This window comes from Dermacentor variabilis, chromosome 3 (assembly GCF_050947875.1).
Source record: "Dermacentor variabilis isolate Ectoservices chromosome 3, ASM5094787v1, whole genome shotgun sequence".
Classification (NCBI taxonomy): domain Eukaryota; kingdom Metazoa; phylum Arthropoda; class Arachnida; order Ixodida; family Ixodidae; genus Dermacentor; species Dermacentor variabilis.
Window position 1 is genome coordinate 134,507,765 of NC_134570.1, and position 18,302 is coordinate 134,526,066.

Consider the following 18,302-nt stretch of genomic DNA (forward strand, 5'->3'; position numbering starts at 1 on the left):
ATCATGTCATACATAGTGAAGATCCAGATCAACCAGCTCGAAAAATGTCCCCATTCATAGTACCAAAATCTCTGACTTACGCCCTGGGCCTTGGCTACAAGGTGACGAAGCTAGCCAGTGGCGACCTACTCCTCCAAATCCGAGAAAAAGCACAATACTCGAAACACCCAACCTTAGTGTCCTTTGGAGACGTCCGGGTAACCGTAACTACTCACCGTTCACTAAACACAGTCAAAGGAGTAATATCTGAGCACGATTTCCTGAACCTTTCTGAAGAAGAGATGTTGGATGGTCTGAAAGACCAGAATGTCACCGAAGTCCATCGTATCAAAATCCGAAAAGACAACAATACCTAAAAAACACATAATCCTGACCTTTGCCTCCAGCCAACTCCCCGAATCCATAGAAGTAGGCTATCTTAGAATAACTGTAAGACCATACATTCCAAATCCGAGACGATGTTTCAAATGCCAAAGATTCGGCCATGGCTCTCAGAGCTGTCGTGGCCGCCAAACATGTGCCAAATGTTCCTCAAATGCTCATGAATCTGTGGACTGTACCGCTGCACCACTGTGCGCGAACTGTGAAGGGGATCACCCCGCGTACTCGAGATCATGTCCGACCTGGAAGAAAGAGAAAGAAATCATAACGATCAAGACCACGGAAAACATCACTTATCAAGAGGCGCGAAAACGACACTCCTCAACATTTCAATTCAAAGCAAAAACAAATTTCGCCGATGTGGTGCGCAGGGGCGGCACACCACACCAGGCCTCGGCCACCGCCCAGGCAAAGCCTGAGGCAGGGCCACTCCCGCCCCCGGCAGACGCAGCGAAGCCTGCTCTGCCACCTCTGAACAAAGGCGCGCCGGCCTCTCAGTCGGCCGCCCGCAAGTCTTCCCCCAGTCGAGAGAAGCCCACAAATCGTACACCCGCGGGTTCACCGCGGAAGTCCAGAGCCTCTAGCGAGGCAATGGACATAACTCAAAACTCGCCTCTGCTGCAGCAGAAGCACAGCTCCCTGGAGCGAAAAAGAAAAGAAAAAACCCCAGTATTGGCACCCCGAAAACCAACATCCTAATTTTTAACTATACTCATCAAACATGGCGTTCCTTATACAGTGGAACTGCCGAGGACTAATAAAAAAACTACAGTGACATAAAAGAACTGTTAAACACACTGTCCCCGGTGGCTTTATGCTTACAGGAAACCAACTTAGGTCCCAAACAGAAAAACATTTTAAACAAGTACAATGTCTTTCGGTCTGACCGAGAACACGCAAGTAGACTGTCTGGAGGTGTTGCTATTGTAATTAAGACTGGTGTTGCAACCCAAGAAATCAAACTTAAAACCAAATACGAAGCTGTTGCTGTCACTGTCATTCATTTTAAGACGATCACAATATGCAATATATATCTTGAGCCACACCTAACAGTAACACTTAATGATTTAGAAACCCTTTTAGAACAGCTACCAGAGCCGTACCTGCTAGTTGGTGATTTTAACGCCCACTCCGGTTTTTGGGGAAGTGCACACACTGATGCGAGAGGCCGTATTTTAGAAGATTTTATTTTAAGTAATAATGTTTGCCTCCTAAACACCGGCGAAATGAGCTGCATAGATTTGTCTTTTAGTTCACCCTCTGTGTTTAGCGATTTTAAATGGGATGTCATCGACAACCCATACGGCAGCGATCACCTGCCTGTATTAATCAGCCTAACCTCTCCACCACAAGTCATCCCAACAAAACCACGACGGTGGAAGTTACATTTAGCCGACTGGGCACTTTTTAAAGAAAGGGCCAGCCTAGATAAAATAGTTTCAGATGATTTAAGCATAGACAAACTGAATGAAGCTATCACCAACTGTATTTTAACCGCTGCACGCCTGGCAATTCCTCAGTCTTCAGGAGTAGTAAAAGAGAATCACAAAATTTGGTACACACAAGAATGCCGAGACGCAAAAAGGAGACAAAACAAAGCCTGGGGAATTTTTCGTAGGTACCCAACGCAGGAAAATTTCATCAAGTTCAAAAAGTTCAGAGCAAAAGCCCGGTATATTCGCCGTAATGCAGAAAAAACTTCATGGCAAGGTTATGTGTCCTCAATAAATAGCACAATTACATCAAAACAAATGTGGGAGATGGTAAAAAAGATAAATGGCAGCTACTCCCCATTCACGGTTCCATTTCTCTCTGACCCTGGTACACAGACAAATATAGAAGAACAGGCAGATATTCTGGGTGAATATTTTTCTGCGGTCTCCAGTTCATCTCACTATTCAGAATCATTCCTGAAATACAAAAACACAGCTGAAGGACAAAGACTGCCGACAAGTGGCGGTACAAATGAACCCTATAATAACTTACTTACAGTTCAGGAAATTAATAGAGTACTGTCCGCTGGTAAGCAAACTGCACCTGGCCCAGACGAAATACATTATCATATGTTAGCTCATCTCTCCGAACCGGCTGTGGAAGCACTCTTAAATTTTTTTAACAAAGTTTGGGTATCGGGGAAACTTCCCGAAGCCTGGAAGATGGCCATTATTGTTCCTTTATTAAAACCCGGAAAATCATTCACACTTCCTAGCAGCTATAGGCCCATAGCTCTGACTAGCTGTCTAGCAAAGTCCTTTGAAAATTTATTGAATATCAGATTAACATTTGTGTTAGAAGACCGGGAGCTCCTAGATGTCCATCAATGCGGTTTTAAAAAGGCTTGCTCCACCACCGACCACCTTGTCCGTCTTGAAAACACTGTTCGTGAAGCTTTTATACACAGGCAACACTGTCTATCTGTCTTCTTCGATTTAGAGAGGGCATATGATACAACGTGGAGGTTTGGGATCATTCAGGACCTGGCTGAACTAGGCATCCGCGGCAGGATGTTGAACTGTCTGAAGGACTTCTTGTCTAACCGTACATTCCATGTCCGCCTTGGCTCAACCCTTTCAAGGAATTTTATCCAGGCAAATGGAGTACCTCAGGGATGTATTTTGAGCACAACACTCTTCATTGTAAAAATGAATTCTATCAGGAAAATAATTCCAAGATCCGTTATGTATTCTCTCTATGTAGATGATCTCCAGATAGCTTGCACATCCTCGAACATATCAACATGCGAACGACAAATACAGCTAACAATAAACAAACTAGCAACATGGGCAGACAGAAATGGTTTCCGTTTTCCCCACAGAAATCGGTGGCCATTCTTTTCTCACTCAGACGAGGCATACAAATAGATCCCACACTACATTTGAACGAAATAGATCTGCCTGTAAAAAATGAACATAAATTTCTAGGTGTAACATTTGACAGGAAGCTCACCTTCCTGCCTCACATAAATGCTTTGAAAAAGAAAGCTTCTCAGTCCCTGAACATACTCAAAGTGCTATCGAGAAAACACTGGGGAGCCGATAGGACTTGTCTCTTACAAATTTACCGTTCTGTAGTACGCTCTACCCTGGATTATGGATGTATAGTGTATGGGTCAGCAAGACCATCGTACCTGAAACGGCTAGATCCAGTACATAATTTAGGTTTGCGTCTCTCCACTGGTGCATACAGGACATCACCCATAAACAGTCTCCATGTAGAAACCAATGAACCATGACTTACAGATAGAAGAGCCATGCTGACAAGCTCGTACATTCTAAATATCTGTTCGCTTCCCAAACACCTATGTTACCCCATAGTCACAAAGTGCCCATCAAGAACACTGTTTAACAACGCGCAAGTTCGCGACTGGGTTCGCTGCTGTTTGTCGTGTCAACGTTCGAAGATCCAGCGTCACCCCATTCCGCCTGCCAAGTCTTTTCTTCCACCGGATGCTCGTTTTGACACCGTACACCTGGACCTCGTCGGCCCTCTCTCACCCTCGAAAGGCTACTGCTACATACTGACATGCATCGACCGTTATACACGGTGGCCTGAAGCTACACCTATACCTGACATCTCAGCGCCTACTGTTGCAGCAGCTTTCATGTCTACGTGGATCGCAAGGTTCGGCTGCCCATCCACAATAATCACAGATCGCGGTCGGCAGTTTGACTCAGCACTTTTCAACGAGCTACTCAAACTACTCGGAACGACACGTTTTCGCACAACTGCTTACCACCCTCAGTCCAATGGACTAGTTGAACGTTTTCACCGGCATCTCAAGGCCTCCCTTATGGCACATGAATCGCCGGAAAAGTGGGTCCTACATTTGCCCCTTGTCTTACTTGGCATCAGAGCCGCACTCAAGAGTGACCTAGGTTGCTCCTGTGCTCAGCTAGTCTACGGCACCCACCTACGCCTTCCATGCGATTTCTTTGTCGCCACCCCCCAAACGCCTATGCCATCACCTGCCGACTACGTTGCCGAACTGCAAGCTTTCTTCAGCCAGATGCGCCCCGTGCCTACACGTTCACAAGAAGCAAGGTCCCCGTACATTTCTCCCGCACTCAGCTCTGCTACCCACGTTTTCGTGCGTAACTGTGCCGTGCGGAAGCCTTTGCAACCACACTACTCCGGGCCATATTGTGTTCTAGAGCGTCGTCCGACGACGTTTGTTGTGAACGTCAACGGCCGATCAGACACAATTGCCCTGGAACGTCTCAAACCCGCCTACATAGAAGCACCCACGCCATCAGCTCCACCAGTATGCGACACGACCCTGCTGCATCCTTCGCCGCCGCCAGTGCACGTGACACCCAAGACCAACGCCAAGACACGCCGCGTCACGTGGACTTTCCATCGTTCGTCGAACTTTCCTCCTCTCTAGGGGGGGAGCCCTCTGTAGCGGCAGCAGCATCGGCGTCGCACGAGGGATGACGTAGACGCTCGCGTCTACACGAGGCTCGAGCGGCTGGCGCTCCGGCACGGCTAGCGTTCCGAAAGAGATCATTAAAAAGAATGCTACGCTAAGAGACGGACTGTCGGTTTTTCCTCTCCTGCGAGAGCCCGAGACTTTAACGGTCTACGTGGTCGCTCGTCGCCACAACACCAAACGGCTTGTATGAATTCACCATCATGCCTTTTGGACTTTGCAACGCACCTGCTACGTTCGAAAGAATGATGGATAATGTTCTGCGTGGCCTCAAATGGAAAATATGTTTTTGCTATCTTGACGACATAGTGGTGTTCGCCCCTGATTTCCCAACACACCTGCTCCGCCTCCAGCACGTACTCACTTGCTTGACCAACGCCGGGTTGCAACTTAACTTGAAGAAGTGTCGATTTGCTGTTCGTCAGCTAACAATTTTACGCCATGTCGTGTCCAAAGGAGGGCATTCGCCCGGATCCCGAGAAGCTACATGCTGTTACTGCGTTCCCAAAACCTACTACTATGAAAGAGCTACGCAGTTTTATCGGCCTCTGCTCTTACTTCCGGCGATTTGTTCGAAACTTTGCGTCAATTATATCGCCTCTCACGCAGCTCCTTGCTGGCGCTAGAGATCTCTCATCATGGTCACCAGAGTGTGACGACACCTTCACAACCTTGCGTCGTCTTCTCACGACGCCACCCATTTTTCACCATTTTGACCCACAAGCGCCAACCGAAATCCATACCAATGCAACTAGTGTAGGCCTTGGCGCTGTGTTGGCACAGCGTCAACCAGGCCACCCAGAATACGTCGTCGCATATGCGAGTCGCACGTTAACCAAGGCAGAGACCAATTACAGCGTTACAGAAAAGGAGTGTTTGGCCATTGTGTGGGCGCTTGGCAAGTTTCGCCCATATTTACACGGCCGATTTTTGACGTAGTGACCAACCACCACGCACTATGTTGGCTGTCGACGCTCAAAGATCCATCGGGCCACTTTGCTCGCTGGGCACTGCGAATCCAAGAATACGACATCCGCGTGGTGTACCGTTCCGGGCGAAAGCACTCCGACGCTGACGCGCTATCCCAATCACCGCTTCCCCCGAAGGCCAGTCACGACCCCCTGCGAGTGCACATTATCCTCTCTGGACGCTGACACTATCGCTTCTGCACAGCATAATGATCCCTGGACTGCATCTCTGCTCGACCTTCTCTCGGATACGTCGAAAGTTCCAGCGTCACGTACGCTTCGCCGAGTGCCTCATTTTGCGATTTGCGACCAGCTACTATATCGACGCAACTATGCCCCAGAGGGACGCACCTGGTTACTCGTCATTCCGAGAATCTTGCGGTCAGAGCTCTGTTCCTCGTTCCACTTCGACCCTCAGTGTGGCCATGTGGGAGTCTTCAAGACCTACGAAAGACTTTGACACCGTTATTATTGGCGGGGAATGTATAATTTCGTTCGAAAGTTCATCCGCTCTTGTCATAAGTGCCAACGCCGCAAAGCGCCACCGCACAACTCCGCCGGTGAACTCCAGCCTTTACAATGCCCTTTGATCGCGTGGACATAGATCTCTATGGGCACTTCCGTTGACTCCTGCCGGCAACAGGTGGATAATCGTTGTGGTAGACCACTTAACCCGTTATTCGGAGACTGCTGCTCTACCAAATGCTACAGCGCAGGAGGTCGCCAATTTCCTACTTCGCCGTTTTCTCCTTCATCATGGAGGTCCACGTGAACTTTTAAACGATAGAGGCCGTGCCTTCTCATCTGAAGTCATCGAACAACTGCTTGCTGAATGCGCTATTGCTTATCACCCACAGACTAACGGTACCATGGAACGCTTTAATCGAACTCTTAGTGACATGCTCGCCATATATGTCTCACCTGATCACTCTAATTGGGACCTAGTTCTTCCGTTTGTCACCTACAACACCGCGACTCAGGCCACTACCGGATTCTCACCCTTTTACCTTCTTTACGGCCGTCATCCTTCGCACACCATCGACACCATTCTGCCCTACCGGCCGGACCCATCCGAATGCCTGCCGATCTCGGAAGCCGCCAGACAAGCAGAGGAATGTCGCCAGCTTGCCCACCGATTCACCTTGGACGACCAGAACCGCCAAAAAGCCATTCACAATGCCCAGAACTAGACTCCCACTTTTCTCCCGGGCGCTCTCGTCTGGTTGTTAGTGCCACACCGCACGCCTGGGCTCGCTTCAAAACTCCTTCCGAAGTACGACGGTCCATATCGCGTTCTCGAGAGAACATCACCCGTTAATTACCTGGTTGAGCCGCTAACGCCGCCGTCCGACATGCGACGTCGTAACCGCGAAGTCGTTCACGTTCAGCGTCTCAAGCCGTATCACAATTCTACCGTCTTTCCAGAAAACTAAGTCGCCAGGATGGCTCCTTTATTTCCGCGGGGCCATTGTAAGGAAGATGATGAACGTGCGCGCAGTCAGCAGCATCGGCAGCATCAAGCGTGCAGCAGAGGCTCGAGCTCGGGGACTGTGCTCCGTGCATCGTAGAACCGGCAGTTGCTACGAACCCCAATAAACCTCATTCATAATATTTTCTTTCACTTTCCTCATGGTCTGCTGCCTCATTATGACTTTGTATGTATTATATTGCTTTTTCTCGCAGTTCCACCTTGCCAAGGGAGTTGTGTGGTCTGAAGCTGCCTTCAAGATCATGCGCTACGTCAAGCCGACACTTGTCGTGAAGGACACGGCTGAAGCTGTGTGGGGAAAGGATGTTTTAGAAAAGAAGAGCGTCGCAGGCATGGTGGCGCCACGGAAAAAATGCCTGGGCGAATTGGCTAAAGAGCCATTAACACCCGAGAAGGTTGCTGTTGTTGCAGGTGAATGATGAAAAAAATATTTAGAAAACGTCGAACTGTTGCCAAGTTGCAATGTATTGACGGCTGCCACAAACAGTGCCAGTGGTTTAATTCACATACACTAGCTTAATTGCAGCTTCCATTTAAGCTTCTTCTGAGTTGTGCTGTGGCAGCTGTCACTGGAGCTTTTTAATCTGTTTCTGTTTCTACATTTGCTCTTTTCACAGCCACGCTGAAGCACTGCAGTGCAGAAAAGAACATAGACGTGGAATCAACAGTCCTGAACCTGGGCTGCCTGCTGTCGGAGAAGATCCAGGATGTCTTAAAATCAAAGCGCCGGCTCAAATTGTAATAAAACCTGGCAAGCTGTCCGACATTGTCAATTATGCATCTCTTGATATATTGAGGCCTGTGGCATGTTGGCTGCTGCGGCCAGCTTGGCATACGTACCTACTGGTTCCAGTAGCTACTGGTCCCACTACCGGCTGGGAATTGGCTAATAAACCATTAGAACTGGGACCCGTAGCATCCCAGTTGCAAATTTTCACCTGGGACTTAGCTGTTCCTTGAAATGTTTTCTTTTTTTCGATTTTGTTCAGTAATATTATGTTGGCTTCGTGCAATATAAGCTGTTCCTTGAAATGCTTTTTTCCTACTTCGTTCAGTAATATTATGTTGGTTTAGTGCAATACAAGCTGTTCCTTGAAATGTTTTTTTTTTCGACTTTGTTCAGTAAAATTTGTACCTAATATTGAAAACTGCTGCATGTAGCATTGGGTTGAGTCCTTGAAAATACTCCAACTGGACCTTGAAATTCCTTGAATTTTCCCCTTTTGAGTCTGTACAAACCCTGGTTGTAAAACATGGACTGGTCCCAGAGATTGTGACTGAACGTGTGAAGAGGCTTGGGAAGCTGTACACTTCCAGACAGTATGTCTTACAAGAAATTGCAGCAAGGTTTTTTTTTTTATGTTTGACAAACCTGTAGATCAGGGCCTCACGATCAGAAAGCTAAAGTAATCTGAAGTTGGGTTGGGAAGGTTTTTGCAGCTGCAGGTGTGGTATCTCGCTGAAGGCAAGTGTGGCAAGCAGAAAATCAATACAATTACAACATTTTGTAGTATCGCACATTTGAAGCAATTTTGCGGCTGTGATTGGCACACTGTAAGAGATGGAGACTGGAGGTAGGAAGGTGGACTAGCTTAATTTGACGAAAATGCAGCAGCTGTGCACACACAGAAGGATAAATGCAATGCTACGAATTGAGAATAGAGCAGAGTAGCTCAGAAAACAATTCGGAGGTTATAGTATCCAAGCTAAAATAAAAAAGTGCACATAATGCGAAGGAAACAGCAAAATCATGTGCTTTTATATGCTGTATTACTGTTGCTTGTGCACTGTGTTGACACGGCGTTTAAAACATTAGGAATTCACAAGCCATTTCAATGTGTCAGCTGATGTGTGCTCTGTATGTGTCATAGGATGTGTTATCTATATATGTCTTAGGGCGGCACACATGACAACATTCCTTGGTGCCACATGTGTGCCTTCTCTGAATAGACTGAAAATGAAACAACTTGCACTTTACACTGTTTTCACCAATTTATTTCCTCACAAAACAGTAAAATCGTAACACAGTAGTAGCAGCAAAGAAAGAGAAACAACAGTTTCTGCACTGAAACTGTTTTCCATGCTTATACAGGCACTATATCTCTTATGAGCGGATTCCTAAAATTGCTGAGGAAGCAGCACACTTGAAACACGTGGTCAGCAATATAAATCATGGAAATTGGGAATGGCCGGTCAAGTACATGAAAAATTTTCATGCGTGCCATAGCCCATTCAACATGGACTCTTGCAAAGGCAATGCGCCGCGTTTCATGGACTGCAGCTGGTGGCATCTGTTTTTGGTGACGCTGACGAAATGGTGGTCGGTACACTGTCACTCCAGGTGGTATATAGGAGAAGGTGAAACCTTTGTCCACCATGACTGCATCTCCTTCTACTAACTCGCCGAGCAATCAACTGCTTTCCAGGATCGTCGTGTCTGACACTGACCCACCCCAAAGGTGGGAAATAAACGCTATGTATCCATCAAGGGTGCACCCCACAAGCACCTTGAATGTGTTGAAATGTTTGTGTGGTGAAAATGTTTGCCTTTGGGCATTTAGCGACGATGATCGCTGAATTCTCACTTCAGTTGCATCAAGAACCAATCTTGTGTCCGCAAAGTCACGAAATGACTTCGCCAGGTATGGTCACAAGGCTTCCCGAGAAGGTAGTGTAGTCAGTTTTTTGAGCTTTCGTTGCAGCAGATTCACCCATGTGGTGAAGATGCGGCTAACCTGGCTTTCACATATTAGGAAGTTGCATGCTAGCTCTACACCATTTATTCCTCTTCTCAGCCTAAGCTATTTCATAAAGAACTCATTTTCCAATTCACTATCTTTTCGAGGGCCACGGAGGCCATTTTCGCCATTCTGGTTCGAACCCCAGTATGCCATTTCTTTAGCAAGGGGGTTTAGGTAGTTCAGCAAGCTTTGGAAAACTGCAATGTTTGGAAGTCCGATGTAATACATGCATTTGCTTGGATCACGCAGTATTTTTACTGTGAGAAGTCTTTACTCTACACTTTCAAGCTTGTTTTCAAGCCTTAGGTTTCTGTTCTGAAGCTGGATAGCAAGTTTCTGCAGTTCGCCGAGAGTGCGCTCCATGCGTCTCATGTTGCCACAACTGCACTGTTGACAACTGCATTCTGGCAGTTGTGCCTGCAAATGATGGCGAAAGGAAACAAACTGTCACTTTCACTCAGGCAGCAGACGTGCTGTGATGGAACATACTGGTTGCCAGGTGACAACCACTGTTTCCATAGCTCTACTGCACACGGCACAGGAATCTTAAGAGCGTCATGCCACAGTGGCCACGTTTCGATGGAGGCAAAACGCAAGGTGCCCGTGTATTGTGCTATATCGGTGCACGTTAAAGAACCCCAGGTGGTCAAAATTTCCAGAGCCCTCCACTACGGTGTCCCTCATAGCCTGAGTCGATTTGGGACATTAAACACTACGAAACCAATCTAATGTTGACCTATGATAACTTATGCTCACTCCGCTCTGGTTAAAAAATGAATCAAGATTCCATTACATTACGCTCCTATATACATTTATAGATTTACATACATATATACATATACATTTGTCGATGATAAACACACTGTTATGTCCCGGATGGCGATGGAGCACATTGTGCAGGTGCAACGCTAGTAGCGTTGGATTCTGCGTCTGCGTCTATCTTCAGGCCGCCGTCCTGGCACGCCCATGCAACATGCCTGGCGTGGCTTCTTGGATGCCATGCCGGCATAACACACACCTGATGCTGTTCCTTTTTCACTATTGCTGGCTTTGATAATATTGCGCATATCAATTGCACTAATATTTCAATGGCATCTCTGTGTGTGTGACAGGTTGCTCACTCCGGATTCCGCGGAACCTGTCCATGAAATACTGACACAATGCCGAATCCCACTTAGGTCGCCGCATCGGTGCCATACGGACAACAAAGATGTGTCGGATGCGTCGGTAAGGCCTAAATAGTGTTATTAGTGTTATTTACAGCAAAAAGGATGAGACAAACATTTTCTGTATTTCTCGTCCTTCGCACTTGTAAGGGGAAAAACATGGAAGCACACGGCAAAAGACGCTTGAAGTTAATGTAAGATCTCAAAGACAATACACCGTGGCCAGCATGTACATTGTACAACAAAATAATAATAATTAAAGTTCTAAAAAATTAAAATAAACAATAAGCTGCTTGTTTAGTGGCGCTGGTTGTTATCCAGCTTCAAAGAGCAGGAGCACACTTCATACATTTATCTACATGTCGCTAAAGCATTGAGGCATTTCCTCCCTTGAGTTGTAACGTTGTAACCTCTGTGCCTGTAAGGCTGAGTCGTTAGTTCTGTCTGGTTTGGCTGTCAATCCAATCTGTTTTGGTCGAATCGCACGATCCATGCTAGCTATTCAAAATGCCATACAAGAGAAAGTATGGACGGTATCTCCTAGATCCAAGTTGTGGAGTGCCACAGCGGTCGAAATATCGTTTTAAAAAAGCTGCAGAACGGGAAGGCCAGGAAGATGGAATTTCCTCTGCCAACGCTCTTTATCACCATCCACAGCAATCAGAGAGCGGCGTGTTGGCAGAAGTGCTTGAGGCTCACAGGAACGAGTCCGCATTGCATGAGCCGCGTAACCCGGCAGTATCAATATCTGGTCAGGATGATGTGCTTTCGGCATTGAGCCTTTCATGTCACAAGACCGACAACTCGGAGTGGTGCAACAACGGCAAGTCAGATGACAAGTCTTCGTCGGAATCTTCCAGCGGGGAAAGCTCATCAGGCGAAAATGATGAAAGGACAGATCAGCAGGAACAGACAAGAATGGTAAGAATCTGCTTACACATACGCAGCACTTAGGTCACTCGTTTACTGTGCTTAATCCGTTTTCTTTCTGCAAGGTACTGTTTTTGTTTGCTATAACGGACAATTTCTTTTAGGCTTTTCAAACAATGCCTTGTTTTTAATCTATTTCTGCAATTTCCAAACACTTTCAATACTGACAAATATTGCAGTATTAAGTTTTGCCTACATTTATTTTTGCACGATGATCCGCTGTACCCTGGTGCAAGAATAGGCAAAGCAGAACGCGTTCTGCTAATATGGCGCACAGCTTGTGGCATTCAGCATCAAAGGAAGCCACTGAGAGTGTGCAAAACTTGTTGAGGCACACTTGCCTAATCTTACTAGATTTCCATCAACAAAGTATGCCTTCTTTAAGAACTTTACTTATGGTGATACAAAGAGACAGCATTTCTATTGTAATGAGTGCATGGGATACGTTGGCATGATCGAAGAAAATACTGTGGAAGTTGAGTGCACTCATTGCAAAGCCAAGCTCCGTGTTAAAGTGTTATTGGCGAATTTTTTTTGTTTTTACACTTTAGATTTTGAGACTTAGCTGAAACACATGGACGACGCAGCACATCTGATAAGCCAATGCCATCGTTTGACATTAGTGACATAAGCGAGAGCCCAGGCTATCAGAAGCTCCCACTCAGTCCAGGAGTGCTCACCGTTACTTTCAATACTGATGGGGTGGGGTACCTTTGTATGAAAGCTCAGGCTGCGGAATGTGGCCTTTGTTGCTGCAGGTGAATGAGCTTAAGTACAAAGACCGTGTGTCACAGGTTTTGCTTGCTGGCTTGTGGTTTGGGCAAAAAAAGCCTGCTATGAACACCTTCTTCCCTTTTGTGCAGACAATGAACAAATTGTCAAGGGAAGGCGTGACCTGGATAGACAGGCATGGGTCTGAAAGAACATCAAAAGTGTTTCCTGGGCCATGTGCTGTTGACAGTGTTGCTAGATGCAAGGTCATGTCTATGACTCAATTTAATGGGAAGTATGGATGTACTTGGTGTGAAGATCCTGGAAAGGTCATAGAAAAAGGTAAAGGACACTGTCATGTATACCCTACAAAGTCCTCCTCCAAAAGCCTCAGGACACATAACTCTTTCCTAAAGCATGCACAAAAAGCCAAAACTAGACCAAAGCAAGTGAGTTATGGTGCGAAGGGATTGAGTGGCTTGACCATGCTTGCTTACTTTAGTTTCAGTTCTGACATTGTTGTTGATTATATTCATGCCGTATACTCAGGTTTTGTGAAGGCAACAACACTGCTTTGGCTATAATCTGAAAAATGCAGAGGTTTCAGAATTTGCTAGTGCCTGGAGGAGGTCAGCACTAAGCTGATGGCAATGTCTTTAACATGGGAACTGTCGCGACTTTCACGGCCTCTTTCAGAATCAAAGCGATGGAAATCCTCAGAATGGAGAAATAGGCTCTTATTTTATTCCCCCATTATTTTGACGAGTTACATTCCATCTAGAAATTTTCAAAATTGGATTAAATTTGTACAGATGATGCACTGTATGCTTGCTCCCAAAATTTCCTTGGAAATGATCAACCTATTGAAAACTGATGCGAAAATTTTTGAAAGAGTATGAATTGCTTTATGGCAAAGAGAACATGTCATACAATGCTTGTTTGCTCATTCATTTAGTTGATAGCGTTAAAGAATGGGGCCCGCTCTGGGGTTACTTGCTGTATCCTTTTGAGTCAATGAATGGAAGATTAGGAAAACTTGTTTCTGGCACATGATATGCAGGGCTGCAGATAATACATAAATTCTCCGTTCTTTCTTCTTTCGCAGCAGGTATCTGCAGGAAAAAGAGCAAGTTCCATTCATAAGCACTTTCCAGACTTGTTGAAGGGCTACAGATTAAGACAGAGCTGTGTGCATGTGGATGGAATATTTTTGTATGGCAGGGGACGAAAATGCAATGGTAGGGTACATTTCAAGGAATTGGCTCAGGTCATTTTTCGTTTTGCACAGCAGATTTAGATAAGTCAAGGAGATGCAATTCTTTTATCAAGCTGGGCTCTCTCATTGGTCGAACATTGGACATCTCTGTTCCGTGTGAATGTGGTCAGCAAAGTTGTGTGTGCACACACCACAGAGCAGATGTTAGCCTTCACATTAAAATGTTTGAATCCACAGCAACTCTTTTGGCAGATCCATACAACTTCAACAGCTTAACATTTGTACAAGTTAAACCATCTGGTAAATTTGCAACTGTAGAAGCCTCTGTGGTAACAAAGTGCATGGCTCTTGCATGTAATGCAACTTTACCTGTGCAGTTTGTGTGACAAAATTGTACTGGAAGCCTCATAATTTAAATATTAAGTACTGCACTGCTTTTGGAATGACTAACAATGATGTGCATGTACCTTGTATTAACAAAGTACCAGAAAGTGATTTCAAGCATTGAATGCTTATAGGCAGAGTAAGTTGTTTTCAACTGTGTACTTGCTCTTGCAGAATTTCGCATGGTCAGCGGTAAGGTTATTATGGCGAAGCTGTTCAGTCGAGTTCTATAGTGGTTTTCATGCAGTGATGGTGAAAGCCGACATTGGCAAAAACGGGTGTACGGTATAGGATGGTCAGTATCAAATGCCAAAGAACATCCAGCAGTGCAGCCTGCATATGAGCTCTGAATTTGTTTTGAAATGCAATTATCAATCGTTGTAAAGTATGTTACCTTGCACATACCTCACCCAAAATAATTCCCTTGCGCATATTATTTTAGTCTCTAATCCATAATCTTAGTTTCTCACATCGTGTTTCACCAACTCAATGTTGGAGGTCAGTTAAGATGGGCCTACATCAACAAACACCTTTTAATGTGTAAGCATTCTGGGGCTATTTCTTTCAGAAATATGTTCGCAATGCATGACATGATGGGTTTCATTGGTATGCATGGGGTCGTGTGCGAGTAAGTAAACCCTTGTTAACTCAAACTCTCATCTTGAAATATCGGTTAAGTCGAAAGTTTTCCACACTCCGACTTCCCCACCCATAGGTATTATGTATTTGCTCCTGTTTATCTCGAAGAATTTTTTGGGCGTAATACGGATATATCGATTGTTTGTTGAAAGAAACTGCTCATAGCTCACATGGAGCTGATTCATATATGCCCAACCTGGAAATCTCAGTGCTACTGTTTCGCATATTTGACAAATTTAATTGGAAACCTTAATTGGCTTCACAAGGATGCCTAATTTATGCATGCACACCCACTGTTTGCCACAACAGATATTCAGGAAGGCAGCAAAAAGCTGCACTGGTAGAAAATCAGAGGATGCTTTCCGAAGCCAAGTCACTTCTTGCAGAGAATGAACTGCCAGATTTTGAGGAAGAAGTGACACGTCTCAGAAATGAAAACAAATCACTGAGAGCACAAAACGAAAACCTCATGAAAGAAAATAAGAAGCTGAAGAGCAGACTGGATATGCTTGAGAACGCATTATGCAGCAAAATTTTTGAATCAAGTTTGGATTTTATGTTTTAATATTTGCATAGCACAAATTGTAGACACAAGTTTTTCATCTTCTTTGCGTATATTTCATTTGTACTTATAGGGTTTCCATGTATGTACACTGTTTCTAAGAGAGTAAAATAGAAGAGCATTTTAACAATACGGAAACATCATTATGTGTTCCTTAATGCACACAGAAAGCCGCATCCCATCTATGGCGCAGAATTCAACTGGAGATATGGCAGCACCAGTAACACGGCCATAGAAACAGCAAGTTGCTGCAGGGCCCGGCTTGTATCCAACATAAGGAAATGAGGTGCCGCCTAGCACTTGTGCTACACCTACAGTGGATACAGACTTGCCCCCCAGCTGCACCAGGGATGAAGAAATTTCTATTGCCATGTGGCCACTTGTCACTGCACCATTAATTTCAGCAGTGGGAGACAACGTGCGCAAAATGCCTCCTACATATTTCGTGGGCATTACAGTATGGACTAACATTTCAGAATGTGCATCTGGCTTTCTTGCTGTTATCCAGATCTGGTCTGTGCACCCAGCCTTCTTTTCTTGACATATGGCAACTCAGTGTTTGACTGTCTAACTTCTTTTTTCACACCCCTAGGTACACCATGTGACAGGTGTACTGCACACCTTTCAATTACTGAATTGACAAAGCTAGTTAGGCATCAAGAAAGGGTGCATTTTTGTTCCTCAAGATTATATTAAGCTCATACAAAGTAAGTTAGGTGCATTATCATAGCAGCATGTCGGTGCGAGAATAGCTACAATGCCGCACCAGTTTCCTGAATTGCAGAGCACTATTGACCTGCGAGTTTACTCATAATATAACTGCTCATTGCTGAAACTGGTAGTCTGCAGTTAGTGCTTACTTTGCTTTATTTCAGGTGCTGTGTGTGAGTGCCAAAAGCAGCACATGACCATTTGATGCAGCACCTGAAAGATGGCATTTTTTGTCCGTGAGGCCTGCATTCAGATTTTTTCAACTGCAGGCCTCATGGGTAACAGTGCCATGGGTGCTGCATCGAATCACACTAAAAGTGAAGCCAAACCAGCTCTCGATACATTCAAGTATGATGAACTAAAAGGTATGCTTTAATTCAATCATGTGCCTTGATTGGTGTCCAAGAAGGCACGCTTGTTTTCTTATACACAACTCAGCCTTAAGTCTGTTCTTTCAAAAGTCGGCGACATGTTCCTTTGCAATTTGCCTAATGTATTATTCTGATTGTAGCTGCTCAGGGCTTCTGTGTTCGAGGTTTACACCATTTTTTAACAATACTTTTTCAATTTAAAGTTTTCTTTGCCTACCTCCCAAAGCTTGGCATGGTGGCATAAATTGGCCAATTTACTGCCTGAATGGCTCGGCACAAGCTGTCACTCAGTTAAAAAATTATGGGTCTGGTGGTGGGATTTGAACCTGCATATTCCAGTGCAGCATCAGATGCACTGTCCATTATGCCATAGACGCACACAGAACTGCAGTATAGCAACCTTACCCATTTCCCTCTTGCAATTTAGCCCTTTGAAACACATGGTGCATATGCCAGATTGCCTAGCAGCAATGTATTTTTCAAATTGAAACATTGCACTGTGGTAGGTGGTGTTGGAGCAAGTGCCCCAAAAAAACCCCACGAAGCCATGCCATAATTTGCAACCATTTTTGTGGAATTCCATTCAAGTGTGTGACAAGACTGGCTGCAGGAGGGAGGCTGTTTGGTGAAGCTTTCTTTGTGATGTATGAAGGTTTAGATGCTGTTATCCGTTTGGTGTTAACACTGTTGTGTTTCTCCGCAAATGTCTGCAAGTTATGTTGTTCTGACCAAGGGTGATCGCGAGATGCATTCCTCACTGAATGCACTGCACGCAGAGATGTGACATAAGACCGCTCTGGATTTCTTACCATGTTTAGCTGTTAGTGCTGGCTCACCTAATTTTGCTTATTGTTTTCACAGTGCGTGGGATTGGGACATTTTTTTTCATGTTAACGTGCCACATACTTGTCCCTTTAGTAGTACTTCTAAATCTTTGTTCTCACTTGCTGGCCTTTCCCACTTTAGTTTCTTTCAGGCACTACCTTGAGAAGCAGTGACGCAGTGAAGATGACCTTACAAGGAGACAACATGCTCGGAAAGCTTGCTGCTGGAACAAATTTCTGATCTCATGAAGATGAAAAAGTAATTTTGTAAATATTTGTAATACATGCCGACATTCAAATAGAATTTGTTCTTTTTACAGACTGGTTGCTACACTGCAGTCCTCACTGCTGTATAGCACCATTGTTTTGATGCATGGACAATGTGCTTAGACCAGTAGGCAACACTACCAATAGACAAATACACTACTAATAGACCAATAAAATGCTAATAGACATACAAAACTAATAGGCCAATAGAGTGCCCATAGACAAGTACATTACTAATAGGCCAATAGACATACAGTACTACCGTATTTAGATGATTGTAAATCGACCACATTTTTTAAATTTGAAAATCTGAAGTGGGGGGGGGGGGGGGGGTTGACTTACAATCGAAACGAAAACATGGCACCGCCAAAAAAAGTGAGACCAACGGGAGCTACAACGTAGTTACAATTTTATGTTTGCCCTATGGCCCTACCTGTAGCTTTTCACTATCCCGCATGTTTGTTCGCTTTTCAGAAGGGGTTTTCAACATTTTTGAGAGTTTTACAGTGCACA

General features: G+C 45.0%; 1 pseudogene; it reads right to left on the bottom strand.

Moving 5' to 3' along the window:
• Nucleotides 1-2,664: 2,664 nt before the first annotated feature.
• LOC142576303 (uncharacterized) overlaps nucleotides 2,665-18,302 on the bottom strand; it is an 86,361-nt pseudogene continuing 70,723 nt past the window's right edge.